The 10274-nt window shown below is 40.2% G+C and overlaps 1 protein-coding gene across 1 annotated transcript in view; it reads right to left on the reverse strand.

Annotated features, from left to right (window-relative positions):
* The window catches only part of LOC102201581 (lysophosphatidic acid receptor 6-like), a 10432-nt gene extending 8753 nt beyond the window's left edge, over window positions 1–1679 (reverse strand). Inside the window, exon 1 of the mRNA XM_005751697.1 lies at window positions 1613–1679. The gene's annotated coding sequence lies outside the window, so the exon portion shown is untranslated. The remainder of the gene's footprint in view (window positions 1–1612) is intronic.
* Between the last annotated feature and the right edge of the window lie 8595 nt (window positions 1680–10274).

The raw sequence follows: 10274 nt of genomic DNA on the forward strand, positions 1-10274 counted from the left end.
AGCACTTTATATAGCCTCTGTAGAAATTATCCACATATCTCACTTATCTTAACTGCACTACTGTATAGCTCTGTGTAAATAATCATTCTGTACATATGATAATTTTTAACCCTACAACTGTTTACAACTTGCACAGTTCCCATTTCTGTATAACTGTATATCTCAGATTCTGTAAAGTTATTTATTTCATATTCTGTATAGTTTTTCATATTTATATCCTGTTCATAGCCTGTACATAGCTTGTACTCACTACAGCCTGTACATACTTATAGTTATGGAATATTCACAACATACTTCATACCGTGTACATTATAACATATCATAATAGACCCATTTCTGTAATATTTGTATTACTACATAAATAAATGGGATAAACTGAATACTGACCTCAATACTACCAAGCTTTCTCCTAGGCCGTTACCAGTCTGATGCTCTTTTGTCTGAGACCTTTTAGTCTAACCAAGTTTTGGCTGAAACCTTTTAGTCTGATGCCAGTTAGTCAGATGTCTGATGGGTCTTTTAATGAAACGTGACACTTTTTTTGTTTGTCGCCTACTTCTGAGACACGTTTAAAAGACAACAAAACACTTAATGAATGCAGCTTTTAGTTTGAGTTTTGCAAAACTTTCCTTGCAAGAAGTGTTGCCAAAGTCAAAAGTCAATGTGTGAATTTGTGATTTGTGAGGTTGTTGTAAGTAGTAAAAAGGGAAATAAAAATTATTAATATTCAAATCACAAGTTTGCAGCTCTCAGTATATTTGTGAAAGTATCAACCTAGACATTTGTGAATATTTTTTGTCAGTAACTGCAAATTAAAAACAAACAAACACACAAGCATGTAAAATATGTTTAAAAGTAAAAGTTTCAAAATAAAAGTTCGCATTTCTTTCTTTCTTTCTTTTATTCTGCAAGCTCCCACATTTTACAATCGTATTTCCCTTCATAGAAATAAGACAAGAGATTACTGCTGCCGTTAGTCTTGGGACTTCTCCTACAGACCGGTAAAATAAATATTTTAATTCCAGTTAATTACTTTATCGCTGGATGTGCTACTGTGCTGCGCTTAAAACATGCTATTACCACACATAGTAAATAAACAAATCAGTCAAACGTGGCGCTTCTGGTCGATTTTAAACCGAAAGTCTGAACATGCTCCTGACTTATGTGCTCAGCGTACTCGTTCGAAGGTCTTGCTGGCAGTTTGCGTTTTAACCTAATAGCTATAGTTATTTTTCTTCTTCTTTATTATTATTATTATTATTATTATTATTATTATTATTATTATTATTATTATTATTATTATTATTTGTTTTGGAAACTTACTAAATTCGTCTAAATGTAGCCTTAATGAAACAACGTCATTTTAAACGCCAAAACGCCAATTTTCGCTTTTCATAATTGTGCCCATGCAGTCAGAAGCGTCTGGAGTTTGATAAGACGGATTACAAGCTACAAGAGGGGTTTAAACTAAAGTTTCTGTGCCTAACTGCAGCTTGGACTGTGCTCAGTCAGACAATCTCTTCAAATATACTCTGTAATCTACTTTGCGTATCTTTATTCAGGAAGCCTTCCTTTTTCCCGATCTCCCATACGTAAAAGTGGACCTACGTACCTGCGGGTCCGCAACTCTTCTGCTGTCGCTTTCCAACGACGGAGCCCCCACATCTGTCGGCGTGTTAGACTTACAGGGAAACAGTTGTGTTTTGGGCGTGGCTTTTAGGACATTTCTTTATACAACATAAACACCAAAAAGTTTTCCAGTTTGACAGGTTGCATTTCCATGCGTAAGACCGCCGCTGGAGTTTAAATTGTGAGACGTTTCCGCCAAACTCCGCATAATAAGGAAAATTGCGCTCCTTTTGCTCCCACTGGACTCTTTAATAATTTTTCTTTGTGTCTGACATCAGACATGCCCCAGATTTGTACTGCTTTTCTTCTTTTCTTTACAGAGCCGGGCGAATTTGTATACTTGCAGTGCCATTCAAAACGGCAAAACCGAAAATATGGTCAAGACTTTAACGCACTTAGATTGACACGTTTTGCTTGCTTGATCTCAGCAAGCATAACACGTTCTGAGTGGAAGAAATAATACAAAAAATACCGTGGCGACTTCTGCTTTTCTGTTTGTTTGTTTTGTTTTAATTTCACATAGTTCTACAAGTAAACTAATCAACTAATTCCTATAGTGTGGTAGTGAGGATAAAAATTGAAAACACTGTTGGTGAACTGCAAGAGTAGAATAGATACTTAAATGTGATGCCCTATCTTCTCTTTAACTGCATTTTGTTGCCCTGTACCTGTGACATGTGCAATGACAATAAAGTTGAATTCTATTCTATTGTATTCTAATGATGGTGCCCAGAGACAAATTATATTTCATTTAAACTTGCTTTAAACGCTTAGAGGCAAGACTTTGTTTATTTCATTTTGAACTTAATTATGTCAAACTTTGAGAAGTGTTGTTTTATTCTAATTTCATTTTGATTCTCAGCTCGATAATTCCAGAGTTAATTCCTGACATAAAATGTTGGTTTCATTGTGTTAGATGTAATTTAAGCTTAAGAAAAACAAAGAACAACTTTATGAAGAAAAACACAATATTGTGCAGTAATATCAACAGTTGATTTATTGAATTGGAAAACTCACAATTGAGCCATGTAAGAAACAGATAAAAAAAAAACCTCAGTGAGACAGTTGAAAGCTATTGTTGTGGTGCTGCTCCCAACCTAGCAACAGGGGGGAGTGGACCCCAGTCACAGCTGTGCCTAGAGGCCAAATCTGCTCTTTACCAATGTCAGGTAGTGGGTCACATCCAATAGGGGAGAGGAGGATTTGGTCTTGGTGCATTAACACCTCTCTGGCAACAGGCATCTATAGCCAAATGTCAAAAAATTGTGGTGGAGGCGGTGCGTCGATTGGAGGAAACAGCCATGCATGCCATAGCTGTAGCGGTGGCCAAGCAGGGTCGCTGGATGAATTGGGAGAGTGCTGAAAAGAGGAAACTCCCATGGAGTGAAATCTGTGGAATGGAGGCTCATAGGCTAAGTTTCATCATTCCAGCCACATATGATGTGCTGCCTTCCCCGATAAATCTGCAGCTGTGGTTTGGAAAAGGCCCATCTTGCCCCCAGCAACGCTCAAGCACATCTTGGTTGGTTGCAGGACAAGCCTTACTCAAGGCAGATACAGATGGAGACACAACCAGGTCCTCAGGTGTCTAGCTGAGAAAGCTGAGTGCAAGAGGAAATCCATCAAATGGCCTGTATTTGTGTAGCGTTTTACTTAGTCCTTAAGGACCCCAAAGCACTTTATACTGCATTGAGTCATTCACACACTGGTGATGTAGTAGCCACAGCTGCCCTGGGGTGCACTGACAGAGGCGAGGCTGCTGGACACTGGTGTCACCGGGCCCTCTGACCACCACCAGTAGGCAACGGGTGAAGTGTCTTGCCCAAGGACGCAACAACCAAGACTGTTGGAGCCGGGGCTCAAACCGGCGACCTTCCGATTACAAGACGAACTGTCAAATCTTGAGCCACGATCGCCCAACCTTTCGTGAACCAAGAGGAGCGTTAGTATCCATCAACATTTGTCTGGGAGGTATACAAGCCGAGGACTAGCCCTTCAACCCTGGACCTGAGCCTCCTGAAGGTTGCCGGGGATTGGCAGATGCAAGTGGACTGACATCACTTGGGCACCTAAGGCAGTCAGCTCTGCGACCTGTGGTCTAACTCCCAAAAACTTTCATATGTCATTGAGCTGATGGTACCGTGGGAGGATGCAATTGAGGACGTGTTTGTGGTATGCCAATTTGGCAGCTGAGGCAGAGGACAGAGGCTGGAAGATCAAGGTGCACCTGGTGGAAGTGGGGTGCAGGGCTTTGCTGCCAGTACAACAGCAAAACTGCGTAGAGAGTCTGGAGTCAGAGGACGGGCGCAACAGCAGGCTATGAGAGAATTAACTAACACTGCTGAGCGGACCAATCACTGGCTATGGCTAAATAGGGCTGACATCACTTAGGCACCTAAGGCAGTCAGCTAACCGAGAGACACAAGAAGTGAGGCTCTTTAAATATTCAATAGTTAAGTATTACTTTTCGTTTTGCAGTGAATTGATAGAAGAAATTAAATTGTAGAAAATTAAAAAAGAAGAAAGTAGAAGAGAAAAAACAGTTTAACATTAATCAGTGACACACTCCAAGGCCTGATCAACCCTGACAGGGCGTCCTTTGATGAGGGTATCTAGTGATAATGGCTGAAACACCCAATAAATTCAAGGTCCACTACTGATGATTTTAATATAACCAAGATCAGATTTTGAATCCCTAAACCTAACCAAGGAAAGTAAAAGAAACTAAAAAATGGCAGAATAGCTTGTGATAAAAGACCGAAACACCCTGTGAAGTGGAGGCACACAACGATGTATAAAGTAAAGTTTCCAGGCTGCCTTCCTCATAGTAGCCATCCCTCAAGACTTTCTCCACTTGAAGCAATGCATTGTCAGGGATTGTAACATCTTGCCCTTTTATTGAATTCTGCTTAACCACTGAAAAATGCAATCTTTTAAATCATGAAAATGAATATTTATAAACAATTGAGGATAACACAATGCTAATAACATTGATCTAAAAAAATTGTGGTGTGAAATGAATGTGAACGTTAAATTAAACTTAAATTACATAAAATTAAACAATTAAATAAATAAAGATCTTTAAATAAAGATGTTTTATGCATAATAAAATATTTGTGGGGCTTAAACTGCTGTTTTCTACAATTGATATCTGATGATTTTAAAGTTATAACTCTTTAAATCTTTTTCAAATTGTTGACAGCCCAGTACAATTCAAATTGTCCAGAAAAAACAGTCTAATTGTCATGGTTTACGAGACAATGATGCAGGAGAGAGTGTTTCAAACTGAGAATGAGCCTTTATTGCAGCTGTAAGAATTACCAAAACCCCAAACTGGGGTCAGCTAAACATGAAACTAGAAACTAGAAACTCTCGAGGCCTGGAGTTCCCTACCCCTGCTCTAAAGTAAAACAGGAAATACAAGACAGAAAACCACAATTCCCAGAATAAAACCAAAAACACAAAACACTGGGTCGCAGACCCAGGACTGTGACACTAATAGACTTAACAGGTACTAAAATGTGATAGCATATTGTCAGACTGCATGCCACTGATTGGCTGGACAATGGTGTTATTTGATGGCTCACGAGTGTCTCTTTCACAAAAAATTGAAAGACCATTTTTGAAACCTGGCAACGAGGGAAATGGGCACAAAAAACGCCACTGTGGTCTGTTCTGACTGAAAGCCACAGACCGAGCAGCAGGTATATTCTTTTCTCAACGTCCACCTTTGTTGTAACGTTCATGTCATATACTAATCATGTCACGGGATGTTCTGCAGTGTTGCTATGACAACAACCACACACATTAGGTGGTACTTGATTGTAATGGAAAACCTGTTGATCCAAGCCAATCTGTGCAAGTCGATCTGAGTGGGTACTAATGGAAAAGTGCTTAAAGAGCTGTGAGGAGGATGTGTGTCTGCTTGTCCAGAGGCAGAAGACCAGGACGTTTCCAGGATCTGATGGTGTGTCCCGCTTGTGCTTGAATGTCTCTGAAGTTCCTCTGCTGATTCAAATGCTCCAATATCATTTCTGTCCCAAAGAAGTCCACCATTACATAATTAAATAACTACAGGACTGCTGCCATGATGTTTGTGGTCATGAAGTCTTTTGAAAGACTGGAGTTGAGCCACATGAAGGACATCACAAAGCCGGACTGTATGCTGAAAGTGAAATAAAGAAGGCCAAAGACTGGTGAGTGTCAGAACCGCTGTCCAGGATGAGAAAACAAACATCCATGAGTAGGGCTGGGCCACATCATACCGTTCACGGTAATACCGGTATAATGAAAATGAAATATTGCAATAGAATATGGGTAAAACACGCATGCGCAGTTCCTTTGTTTTAAAGGTGACAGAGAATGAGAAGGGTGAAAACGGATCGTTGAATGAAACAGATGAACCAGAGTTGGTTTGTAAAAATGCTGCAACCTCAGTGGTGTGGAACTGGTTTGGCTTTTGTCCGTCAGATACACACCAACGCACAATTTTTGGTAGAGCAAGTGGGCCGTCAGTATTACTGTGTTTTTTGGAAAATAAGGCACACTTAAAATCAATTCTTTGATTTTCTGAAAATCGACAGTGCCCGTTATTATCCGGTGCGCCTTATGTATGAATTCTGGTTGTGTTTACTGACCTCGAATTGATTTTATGTGGTACACAGCGCTCAAAAATCTGTCAAAAAATGTTTTAGTACAAGTTTCGTAAGCTATGAAGGCGGACTGCTTGATGGATTGTCATTACGGCTATCAAAGGCAGGAGCCTCGCGGAGTGATACGAACTGTGCTTCAACATAATATTACCGTATTGTGTGCGTATAACCTCTTTTTAAGTTTTGTGGATATTATACATGGTTATGCTGAGGATATGTCGGCTAATTTCCACTGGAAATGCCTTTTGGTTAAGCTGTCAGCAAGGAATTTGCATTTGCACTGTTAAATTTTTATATAGCTTTAATGCACATTTCACTAGCTGGGCCCACGTCCTCATTTTAGGAGTGACAGCGTTTTAGTAGGTAAAGGTGAATGCTGGGACATGGATCGAGCTGCGGTTTGGGGAAGGCCTCGAAGGGAACTGCGGACGGCTCCCGGGCCTGGCAGATCCCCATGTACTAAATAGAAGTGAAGAAGTTAAAGAATTGAGAACAAGGAGGGAGGGAGGGTGGGGAACGTAAACGAGAATGAACAGTTGCAGAACTGGGGGGAACCTATACAGGGAGTGCAGAATTATTAGGCAAGTTGTATTTTTGAGGAATAATTTTATTATTGAACAACAACCATGTTCTCAATGAACCCAAAAAACTCATTAATATCAAAGCTGAATGTTTTTGGAAGTAGTTTTTAGTTTGTTTTTAGTTTGAACTATTTTAGGGGGATATCTGTGTGTGCAGGTGACTATTACTGTGCATAATTATTAGGCAACTTAACAAAAAACACATATATACCCATTTCAATTATTTATTTTTACCAGTGAAACCAATATAACATCTCCACATTCACAAATATACATTTCTGACATTCAAAAACAAAACAAAAACAAATCAGCGACCAATATAGCCACCTTTCTTTGCAAGGACACTCAAAAGCCTGCCATCCATGGATTCTGTCAGTGTTTTGATCTGTTCACCATCAACATTGCGTGCAGCAGCAACCACAGCCTCCCAGACACTGTTCAGAGAGGTGTACTGTTTTCCCTCCTTGTAAATCTCACATTTGATGATGGACCACAGGTTCTCAATGGGGTTCAGATCAGGTGAACAAGGTGGCCATGTCATTAGTTTTTCTTCTTTTATACCCTTTCTTGCCAGCCACGCTGTGGAGTACTTGGACGCTTGTGATGGAGCATTGTCCTGCATGAAAATCATGTTTTTCTTGAAGGATGCAGACTTCTTCCTGTACCACTGCTTGAAGAAGGTGTCTTCCAGAAACTGGCAGTAGGACTGGGAGTTGAGCTTGACTCCATCCTCAACCCGAAAAGGCCCCACAAGCTCATCTTTGATGATACCAGCCCAAACCAGTGCTCCACCTCCACCTTGCTGGCGTCTGAGTCGGACTGGAGCTCTCTGCCCTTTACCAAGCCAGCCACGGGCCCATCCATCTGGCCCATCAAGACTCACTCTCATTTCATCAGTCCATAAAACCTTAGAAAAATCAGTCTTGAGATATTTCTTGGCCCAGTCTTGACGTTTCAGCTTGTGTGTCTTGTTCAGTGGTGGTCGTCTTTCAGCCTCTCTTACCTTGGCCATGTCTCTGAGTATTGCACACCTTGTGCTTTTGGGCACTCCAATGATGTTGCAGCTCTGAAATATGGCCAAACTGGTGGCAAGTGGCATCTTGGCAGCTGCACGCTTGACTTTTCTCAGTTCATGGGCAGTTATTTTGCGCCTTGGTTTTTCCACACGCTTCTTGTGACCCTGTCGATTATTTTGAATGAAACGCTTGATTGTTCGATGATCACGCTTCAGAAGCTTTGCAATTTTGAGACTGCTGCATCCCTCTGTAAGATATCTCACTATTTTTGACTTTTCTGAGCCTGTCAAGTCCTTCTTTTGACCCATTTTGCCAAAGGAAAGGACGTTGCCTAATAATTATGCACACCTGATATAGGGTGTTGATGTCATTAGACCACACCCCTTCTCATTACAGAGATGCACATCACCTAATATGCTTAATTGGTAGTAGGCTTTCGAGCCTATACAGCTTGGAGTAAGACAACATGCATGAAGAGGATGATGTGGACAAAATACTCATTTGCCTAATAATTCTGCACTCCCTGTATAGGTGGCAACCGGAAGGAGCGTGTTTGGAGGCGTGGTCCCGCTCCTGAAATTCAGATACATAATCTCCAAAAAAACCCAGCTGCCTGTTTAAGTGAAAATACATTGATGGGGTTTTTTGCACTAATAAAGTTGTGGAGTTGTAAAGTATTTTGTCTTGCATCAACTATATCATCAGTTATATCGTTATTGCAAATTTTCAAATATATATCGAGATGAATATTTTTGGCCATATTGCCCTGCCCTATCCATGAGTTCATCATTAAGATGGCCACAAATGACCATGTGCTTGGTGAATACCTCAGATAGAAACCCATGATAAAAGAGGAACAAAGAGAAGAACCATTATGTAAGGACAGGTCCCTGCACGGTATGTACCACTGGCAGATAGAGGAAGTGGCTGATATCCAAACATCGTACCCATGGCTGGGCAAAGCAAGACTAAAAGACAGAACAGAGGCACTAATCATGGCAGACAGGGACAAGCTTTTAGCACAAGATCAATAGAGGCTGGAGTTTACCATACCACGCAAGGCCCCAGGTGCAGGCTGTGTAAAGATTCTCCTGAGATAATCCAGAACATAACAGGAGGCAGGGCATACATGGATTTTTTGGCATGAAGAGAGCAAAGTAAACCAGCGTCAAACTTTTTACTTGTGTGCACAAACTTGGCATAATAAAGATAACTCTGATTCTGTTCAAAAAAATTCATAGACCTTGTGGAAAGGGTCCCAGAAGATTTTAAGCTCTTATAACTGGATGGGTGAAGCGGCATCATGTTAAACCCTTTGGATTCAGAATGAGGTGTCACTCAAGTTCATATGAGTGTGAAGGCAGTTGAGCAAATACTTTTGGCAATATACTGTCCTTCATGAGCACAGTGTGGCATGGGCCACAGCCAGTGGAACAAACCTCCCCTCAGACTATCTGCTTTTCACAAGGAAAAACATTTTCATACTGACAATTTAATTCAGAGCAGTGTTTTTTATCACTTTTTCATGTTATGAATTCTGCACTAAAGCCCAGAATAGCCTTTTTCTGCAAACTCTTAAAAAAGGACAGGTCGCTGCATGTCTGGAAAAACCTGTTTGTACAGTAACTGAGGCTTTATGAGAGTGAAACAGAACTCTCTCTCTTTCTCTTTCTTTGCTGTTGTTTGTTTGTTTTGTGAACATCTGTTAAGTTGTTTTAATAATTGGGCTAGATGCTTTATTGTAAATAAATCAAGTGAAAACTTGTCTTGTCTCTCAATAAACCGGTTTGCTGTCATGAAAATTCCATTGCTAAGTTTCTAGTCAAAACAAAACTTTTGTAACTAAAAAATGAAATAAAAACAATACACATTTGACTTTCCTACCGATTTTAATAAGAGAGAAACAAAACTGTTTAACAAACAAGGCTTATCATTTCAAAAAAAACTGCTACTACACATTCTATGTTTACAGTTCTGTATTATACGCAGAAATGTCAACAATCAGAAATTTACAAACTAACAAGAACATCAGATTCAGAATACCTGAATTATTACACTAACTTTCCACTTCCACAGATATTTCAAATGAAAATGGCCAGAGCAAATTCTTGACACACTCATGCTCTTGGATTAATTTTGTGGGCTGGTTTTTCCAGGGAAGGTCCATCATTGTTCCAAATTCTCCATTTGTGGAAAAATGCTCTCAGTGTGGTTTACCAGATTTGGACTTTTGGCTTACTTAACAATTAAATTAATTAACTGATTTAAGAAGTTGGGATTACTTTTCTACACAAGATCAGGGCCCTGTGCTTCGTACGTCGCTTACTACATCCAAGATCAAATGAAACATCCAAGACCAAACCATCGCGCTAACCGTGAGCTCGCTAATCCGGTTC

This window comes from Pundamilia nyererei, unplaced genomic scaffold (assembly GCF_000239375.1).
Source record: "Pundamilia nyererei isolate P.nyererei 1_Seehausen unplaced genomic scaffold, PunNye1.0 scaffold00323, whole genome shotgun sequence".
Taxonomy (NCBI): Eukaryota; Metazoa; Chordata; class Actinopteri; order Cichliformes; family Cichlidae; genus Pundamilia; species Pundamilia nyererei.